The sequence below is a fragment of the Osmerus mordax genome, unplaced genomic scaffold (genome assembly GCF_038355195.1).
Source record: "Osmerus mordax isolate fOsmMor3 unplaced genomic scaffold, fOsmMor3.pri Scaffold_218, whole genome shotgun sequence".
NCBI lineage: Eukaryota > Metazoa > Chordata > Actinopteri > Osmeriformes > Osmeridae > Osmerus > Osmerus mordax.
Genome location: NW_027120530.1, coordinates 1,467 through 10,474, shown reverse-complemented (window position 1 = coordinate 10,474; position 9,008 = coordinate 1,467). Strand labels below are relative to the sequence as shown.

General features: G+C 51.5%; 1 pseudogene; it reads left to right on the top strand.

Annotated features, from left to right (window-relative positions):
• Positions 1–1,351: 1,351 nt before the first annotated feature.
• LOC136939526 (E3 ubiquitin-protein ligase TRIM11-like) lies at positions 1,352–7,544 on the top strand (annotated as a pseudogene).
• Positions 7,545–9,008: the final 1,464 nt, after the last annotated feature.

The window sequence follows — 9,008 nt, the reverse complement described above, 5'->3', positions numbered from 1 at the left end:
GTGAACTGAAGGTACACACACACACACGCCGCACACACAAACGCACACACACTCATAGACACTCACAGGCTCGCAAACACCGTACACACAAACGCACACACCGTCATAAACACTCGTACACACAAACATGCCGCACACACACTCATACATAGAAGCGCACACACACACACACTCATACACAGAAGCGCACACACACACACACACTCATACACAGAAGCGCACACACACACACACACTCATACACAGAAGCGCACACACACACACACACTCATACACAGAAGCGCACACTCATACACAGAAGCGCACACACACACACACTCATACACAGAAGCGCACACACACACACACTCATACACAGAAGCGCACACACACACTCATACACAGAAGCGCACACACACACACACACTCATACACAGAAGCGCACACACACACACACTCATACACAGAAGCGCACACACACTCATACACACACACACTCATACACAGAAGCGCACACACACACACACTCATACACAGAAGCGCACACACACACACACTCATACACAGAAGCGCACACACACTCATACACAGAAGCGCACACACACTCATACACACGTTGGGGGATGATGGAGACGACAGTACTGCTGCTTCAGGTCCGAGAGAGAGTGTGTGTGTGTGTGTCTGAGAGTATATGTGTGTGTATGTGTGTGTGAGAGTTATTGAGCGTATGTGTCAGATGGCTGAGCGGTTAGGGAACCGGGCCTATTAATCAGAAGGTTGCCGGTTTGATTCCAGGCCGTGCAAAATGACGTTGTGTCCTTGGGCAAGGCACTTCACCCTACTTGCCTCTGGGGAATGTCCCTGTACTTACTGTAAGTCGCTCTGGATAAGAGCGTCTGCTAAATGACTAAATGTAAATGTGTGTGTATGTGTGTTAGTGAGTGTTTGCATGTAGATGTATGCAGATAATAATTTTGAGCCCCATGAAGAAGTTGATATCACACTGATGGTTACGGCTGTTTCTTTAGTCAACACATTTTCATTTTGACCTTTTCCATGGTCAGTCGGTCCCACTTCCCCCCACTACGACGCACCTGTGTGTGTGTGTGTGTGTGTGAGTGTGTGAGTGAGTGTATGTATGAATGTGTGAGTGTGTGTGTTTGTGTTTATTGGTGGAAACTCCTGTTCCTGTTGATACCAGTCTGACCACATTTACCTGTCGGCATGTAGGGGGGGGGAGTCTGGGGGCGGGGCCAGTCATAGGGGGCGGAGTCTGGGGGCGGGGGCAGTCAGAGGGGATGGGGCCAGGTGGTAAAAGCAGCCACCATGCAGCATCTGGTCAGAGAGAGAGAGACACACATTGAGAGACAGAGAGAGAGAGACACTGAGATACAGAGAGAGAGAGAGAGAGAGAGATACAGAGAGAGCGACACTGAGAGACAGAGAGAAAGAAGAGAGAGAGAGACAGAGACACTGAGAGACAGACGGAGAGAAAGAAGAGAGAGACAGAGACACTGAGAGACAGACGGAGAGAAAGAAGAGAGCGAGAGAGAGAGAGAGAGAAGAGCTCCTTCTGCTTCTTGTTGACACATAGCTGATCAACATTGGACACACACCTGAACACACACCTGAACACACACCTGAACACACACCTGAACACACACCTGAACACACACCTGGACACACACCTGGACACACACCTGAACACACACATATATGCACACCTACAGGAGAAAACAGACACTATAGGACTGGACTAAAAGCTGGTGTCGCCTTTACACATCTGGAACCTTCCACCTATTCTTCCAGGTAAGGGTTTGTATTTGTGTCCATTTACCTAAATAATATCATGGTACCGCTGAGGGTTAAAGGGGGTGTGTGTGTGTTCCTGTTCAGCTTCATTCCAGTTCAGCAGCAATTCCCAACCTGTGGGCCGTGGCCACTTTGCACGCATCACTTCCTCATATTGCAAAATCCAAGTCAACAACTTCCGGTAGCGAGCAGTTACGTTATTTTCTCAAGTTCGGGTTGTCTTCCCGAAATGACAACTAACGATGTACATAAGAGTCTATGTTGCTGCCCTTCAAGTAAGAAGGAAAAGGGGTTCAAGTTGTACTTTTTGAGCTACATTGACAATTACGAAGCTAAGGTTTATCTAACTCACAGAGTAAAAGAGGCTACAGTAGCTAGGCTAGCTCTAGCTATCTAGTAGGATTTGAGCAGTAACATTAGCTAGGCTACCTAGCAACCAAAAAAAAGATACATTATAATGTACTCAATTATCTGTCAGCTTGCTTGCTAGTCATTATTGTTAACTCACTTAAATAAGTGGTCATATTTGTTCCCTATGGATAATGTAATGTAACATGTAACTTTCCCAGTTTCTAACAAAAATCTGGAAATGGGAGAGATCTCTGTGAGGGCGATCTGTTAGCGGTCATAAAAAAAAGTTAAAACCTGTGCAATTGGGAGTCAGGTGGCTGAGCGGTGAGGGAATCGGGCTAGTAATCCGAAGGTTGCCAGTTCGATTCCCGGTCATGCCAACTGATGTTGTGTCCTTGGGCAAGGCACTTCACCCTACTTGCCTCAGGGGAATGTCCCTGTACTTACTGTAAGTCGCTCTGGATAAGAGCGTCTGCTAAATGACTAAATGTAAATGTGTAAATGTAATTAGAATGTAGGGTTAGGAGAGCAATAGCTAAATGTTAACATAACCTGGTTCAGGTTATTAAAAGTCACGTTTCTAACTTCACAGGAAGTTCTAGACCTGGCCTGGTCGTGGTAGTTACGCAGGGTACCTCTCTTCACATTGTGTGCTTACTGTGGCGCTGATGGACACTTGGTCTTCTTTGATCGCTCAAATAAGTTTTGCCATGAAAGCGATCTCTTTGGCTCTCATGGAGTTGTTAAAAGTTGTTTGATAAGCGTGAATTAAGTGAACAGATGTGTTGGGCGGGCGCTAAAATATTTGAGCTATGCAAGTGGACCCGCGAAGTGTTAAAGTTCGGGAACAGCTGCAGTCGTGTTCTCTGACTCAAACCAGATCACCGTGTGTTAACTATCTCTGTTTTCTCTCCCCCCCCCTCTGCCTGTCTTTCTCTCTCTTTCTCTCTCTTTCTCTCTCTTTCTCTCTCTTTCTCTCTCTTTCTCTCTCTTTTCTCTCTCTTTCTCTCTCTTTCCTCTCTCTCTCTCTCTCCCCCCCCCCCCCCCAGGATGTCCTCTCTGTCTCTGATCCGCAGCTTCCTGTCTGAGGATCGCTTCCTGTGCTCCATCTGTCTTGACGTGTTCACCAGCCCGGCCTCCACCCCCTGCGGTCACTCCTTCTGCCTGGCCTGCATCCAGCGCTTCTGGGACGGGGACAAGGTCTGCCAGTGTCCCCCTCTGCAAGGAGACCTTCCGGAAACGCCCCGACCTGCAAATCAATCGCACCCTCAGGTGGGTTTGTTTGGTTCGTGGGCGGGGAAACTGACACACATATATTCACTACCAAACACACACATACACACACACACACACATGAAAAGACACACATGCAATTCTTGTCAGAATGATGAGGGTTGGTATGTTATGGAGGTTTAGGTATGCCTGTTTTGACTGCAATAACTGTTGTGGGGGTGGAGGTTAGGTCTGCTTGTTTCGGCTCTGTCCAACCCTGCTGGTCCCCCTCCTCAGGGAGATCACAGACCAGTTCAAGGCCATGACGGGCGGCCACCAGGGCCGTCCCACGGTGGCAGGGCGGGGCCGGGGGAGAAGAAGACGAGGAGGAGGAGGGAGGCATCGCCATCCCCGCCTCCCCCTCCTTCCACGCCTCCCCCCCTCCCCAACCCCTTCTCCTCCCCCCTCGCCACCCCTCGGTGCCCTCGTACCCCCCTCCTGCCCTCCGGAGCCCGCCCCCCCTGCTGAGCCGCTCGTGCACCCCGACGCAGGTTCACGGTGAGCGGGGCGGGGGACAGCAGCAAGGTGTTGCCCCCCGGCACCGGCGCCGCCTGAAGATCTTCTGCAGGAGCGACCAGAGCTGCATCTGCTCTGAGTGTGAGAAGAGCGACCACAGAGGACATCAGACACTGACCCTGGAGAAACACTGGATGGAGACCAAGGTGGGGGGGGGAGGAGGAGGAGGGGGAGGAGGAGGAGGGGGGAGGAGAGGGGAGGGGAGGAGGAGAGGGGGGAGGGGGGGGAGGAGGAGAGATGGGGAGGAGAGGGGGAGGAGGAGGGGGGGAGGGGGGAGAGGGAGGGAGGAGGAAAATTGCCCCCTGAGAATCAAAGGAAAAGACTAATGATGTGTGTGTGTGTGTGTGCGCGTGTGTGTGCGCGTGTGTGTAGTAGCGTGTGTGTGCGCGCGTGTGTGTGTGTGTGTGTGCGCGCGTGTGTGTGTGTGTGTGTGTGCGTGTGTGTGTGTGTGTGTGTGTGTGTGTGTAGGCCCAGCTGAGTGGGACTTTGCAGGAGGTGAGGGAGATGATCAAACTGAGACAGAAGAAGATAGATGAGATCAGAACATCCCTGGACGACCTCACAGTAGGTTCACACACACACACATATATACACACACAAACAACACACACACGCACACACACGCACAAAGAGATTATCCTTATTTGTTTTCTCATCCCCCTCCCTATCTCCTCCCCCCCCCCCCCCCTCCTCCCCCTCCTCCTTCCACCTCCTCCCCCTCCACCCCCCCCCCCCTCCTCCTCCTCCCCCTCCACCCCCCCCCCCCCTCCTCCTCCTCCCCCTCCACCCCCCCCCCCCTCCTCCTCCCCTCCCCCTCCTCCCCCAGGGCTCAGTGGAGAGGGAGGCGATCGGCAGCAATGTGTGTGTTCTCGGCGTTCCTGGTTGCCGTGGAGAGGCTACAGTCGGAGCTGCTGGACGCCATAGAAACAAGAGGAGGGTTGCGGAACGACAGGCAGACACCGCCATTGGTCAGCTGGAGCAGGAAGTGGCAGAGCTGAGGAAGAGATGCCACGCCCTCTTCGCAGCTGGGCCAATCAGAAGACTACATTCACTGCATCAGGGTGAGGTGATGGAGGGATGAGGAGAGGGAGAGAAAGAAGGAAAAAGTTGGAAAACACAGCCTTAAAAATCTTCCTCCTCCTCTGACCACTTCCTCCTTTGGCCACACCCATTCCCAGGCTTACTCCGCCCTCTCCAGCCCTTCTCCACCAATCAGGGACTGGCCTGGTCTGAGCCTGACCTCTGACCCGGCCATGGGGGAGGTGTACAGCTCCCTCTCCTCCACACTCGACACCTTCAGGCAAGATCTGAAGAGGATGGAGGAGATAGGTGGGTGGTCTCCGTGGCAACAGAATATTACTTTTTGGTTTTGCTGGATCTTCATTTGCCTGATGTGTGTGTGTGTGTGTTTTCCCCTCCAGGTTTTCCACTTGAAGCCTCTGTTCTACGGCGGGGAACCCAGTGAGTATACACACACACACACACACACACATCCTGTCATCTCTCCACTGCCCCCTGGTGGTGATCCTCAGTAATGATGATGTCATCTCTCCACAGAAGTCAAGAGGATTCAGGAGTATGCAGGTAACTACGACAACCATGTCCACTCCAAACATCAACCACATCATCATGTTTACATCCTCCTCTCTCTACTCTGTCATCCTCCTCTCTCTACTCTGTCATCCTTCTCTTTTCTCCTCCTCTCATTCTTCCCCTAACTCTCCTACCATCCCTTCTTCCTGTAGTGGAAGTTACCCTGGACTCAAACAACCGCCCACCCCAGGCTCATCCTATCAGAGGACAGGAAAATGGTGAGGTCACCTTTCAATCATGTGAACAGAGACCAGTGATAGGCCACATGCTGAACACATGCAGAGACACACACACACCCACATACTGAAACACACACACAGATGCAGCTCTGATGTGTGTGTGTGTGTGTGTGCGTGCAGGTGAAGTGTGGGGACAGACTGCAGATGCTACCAGACAACCCAGAGAGGTTTGACAGGGTGGTGTGTGTGCTGGGTCAGGAGGCTTTCTCCTCGGGACGCTACTACTGGGAGGTACGACACACACACACACACACACACACACACACACACACACATCTATACACATCTAATAACTATTGGAGGTAGGACAAACACACTGACACACACTCTCTCACTAACATACCTATGTGTAAAAAAAGGTGTGTTAAGATTTTAATTGGGTTCCTGAATTTCAAAAAAATTATCTTATCAAGTAACATTTTCCATTTTCAAAAACATACAGCATCTGTATCGTGTTTCTATCCATACATTATCTGTTTGTATCAATAACGTTTTATTCGGTCTCCAAGGTGGAGGTGGGTGGGAAAACAGACTGGGATTTGGGCGTGGCCAGCCAGTCTATAAACAGGAAGGGGAAGGTGGAGGTTACCCCTAGCAACGGCTACTGGTTCCTGTCGCTAAGAGACAAAAACAAGTACTCTGTCCGCACAGAGCTGCCTACAGAGCTGCCCCAGAAGATCGGAGTCTTCCTGGACTACGACAAGGGACAAGTGCGTTGTGGGAAATGTAGTTCGCTACACTCAACTTTACCCCTCTTCCATCTCCTCCTCCCTTCTCTCCTCCTCTCCTCAAGTCCCTCTCACCTCTCTCTCCTCCCTCCTGAAATCCTCTCACCTCTCTTGTGATATGTTAGAATGTGTCTACTCTCTCTTGTATGTGTAGGTGTGCAGGTCTGTGTGTGCAGGTGTGTGTGTGCAGGTGTGTGTGTGCAGGTGTGTGTGCAGGTGTGTGTTACATCCTGCCCCTCCTGTGTGCAGGTGTGTGTGTGCAGGTGTGTGTGTGTGCAGGTGTGTGTTACATCCTGCCCTCCTGTGTGCAGGTGTGGTGCGTGGTAGGTGTGTGTGTGCAGGTGTGTGTTACATTCTGCCCTCCTGTGTGCAGGTGTGTGTGTGCAGGTGTGTGTTACATCCTGCCCTCCTGTGTGCAGGTGTGTGTGTGCAGGTGTGTGTGTACAGGTGTGTGTGTACAGGTGTGTGTTACATTCTGCCTTCCTGTGTACAGGTGTGTGTGTGCAGGTGTGTGTTACAGCCTGCCTTCCTGTGTGCAGGTGTGTGTGTGCAGGTGTGTGTGTGTGCAGGTGTGTGCAGGTGTGTGTTACAGCCTGCCTTCCTGTGTGCAGGTGTGTGTGTGCAGGTGTGTGTGTGCAGGTGTGTGTGTGCAGGTGTGTGTGTGCAGGGTGTGTGCAGGTGTGTGTTACAGCCTGCCCTCCTGTGTGCAGGTGTGTGTGTGCAGGTGTGTGTGTGCAGGTGTGTGCAGGTGTGTGTTACAGCCTGCCTTCCTGTGTGCAGGTGTGTGTGTGCAGGTGTGTGTGTGCAGGTGTGTGCAGGTGTGTGTTACAGCCTGCCTTCCTGTGTGCAGGTGTGTGTGTGCAGGTGTGTGTGTGCAAGGTGTGTGCAGGTGTGTGTTACAGCCTGCCCTCCTGTGTGCACGGTGTCGTTCTTCAACGTGGAGGCGAAGCAGCACATCTACACCTTCATGGACTCGTTCAGCGAGAGCGTGTTCCCCTTCTTCTCTCCCTGCTCCAACAAGTCTGGCAGGAACCAGGGACCCCTCATCATCACCCCCCCTGGGGCTGGCCGACTGAGACTCACACACACACACCACTCTCACACACATTCACTCTCACACACATTCACTCACACACACACACACTCTCACACACATTTCACTCACACACACACACACTCTCACACACATTCACTCACACACACACACACTCACACACATTCACTCACACACACACACAAACATACTCACACCTCACTCACTTACACACACTCAGTCACACACACACACCCTCACACACATTCACTCACACACATACTCACACACACACTCTCCCACACACAGACACTCACTCTCACACTCACACACACACACTGTAGTATGGACCACTACACATACTTTATATTCCCACAAGGAGTCTGAACTGGAGATGATGAACACAGCGTCCGGGGTCAAACCCAGGCCAGCAGCTGGTGACATCACATCACTGATGACATCACATCACTGATGACATCACCTCCCTGTCCTCTCTCCTCGCCAGCTCTTCAGCTGGATGAAGTCATTATTAAGATCTGTGTTCTTGTCGGTGTCTGATTCTCAATCCCATGTGGCACCTGTCCTTCATACTAACACACATATTCCTAAATCGTCTCAATCTCTCTTTGAAAACTTCTGTTGGAAACGGACTCCATTACCCAGCTGCCCCTCTGTCCTCTCATGTGCTGTTCAGACCAACATTATCACAGAGCCTTCCTGTGCTGATCCTTCAAGAAGCACGAAGGCCTACCAACAATCACCTTTGTATTTTGAAATTGTATTCAATAAAATGTTTTTGTAGTAGTTTAAAGAAAACCGTCTGATTGTGTTGTTTTACATAATAGACTGTCCCACATCCTTATAGAAGATGTGTGTGTTATCCTGTCGTAAACTAGACAGTGATGTGTCAGAGTACAGTTGTAGTTCTCTACTGTGACCACATGGGGGCAGACTATACATGGTGAAGGAGTTCACTTTAGGTGTTTCTCAGTTACTCAGCAGAAAGATTGTGTGTGTGTGTGTAGTGTGTTGCATGGACAGAAACCCTCCCATGTCTAATCCTGTAAGTGTACGATCTCTCTCTCTCTCTCTCTCCGTTCCCCTCTCTCTCTCTCCCTCTCTCTCTCTCCGTTCCCTCTCTCTCTCTCTCTCTCCGTTCCCTCTCTCTCTCTCCATTCCCTCTCTCTCTCTCTCCGTTCACTCTCTCTCTCTCTCTCTCTCCGTTCCCTCGCTGTCTCTCACTATTTAGTTTTGATCTCTATTCTCACTCCAAACCCCAGCCTGTGGACTCTGTCCCCGGCCCTCTCTGGAGGGGGGGGAGCCCTCTCTGGAGGAGGGGAACCCTCTCTGGAGGGGGGAACCCTCTCTGGAGGGGGGGAGCCCTCTCTGGAGGGGGGGAACCCTCTCTGGAGGGGGGGGAGCCCTCTCTGGTTCGTCCTCTCAGGTTCCCTGGGAGTGTTTCCAGGTCAGGTGTGGTGGTTGAAG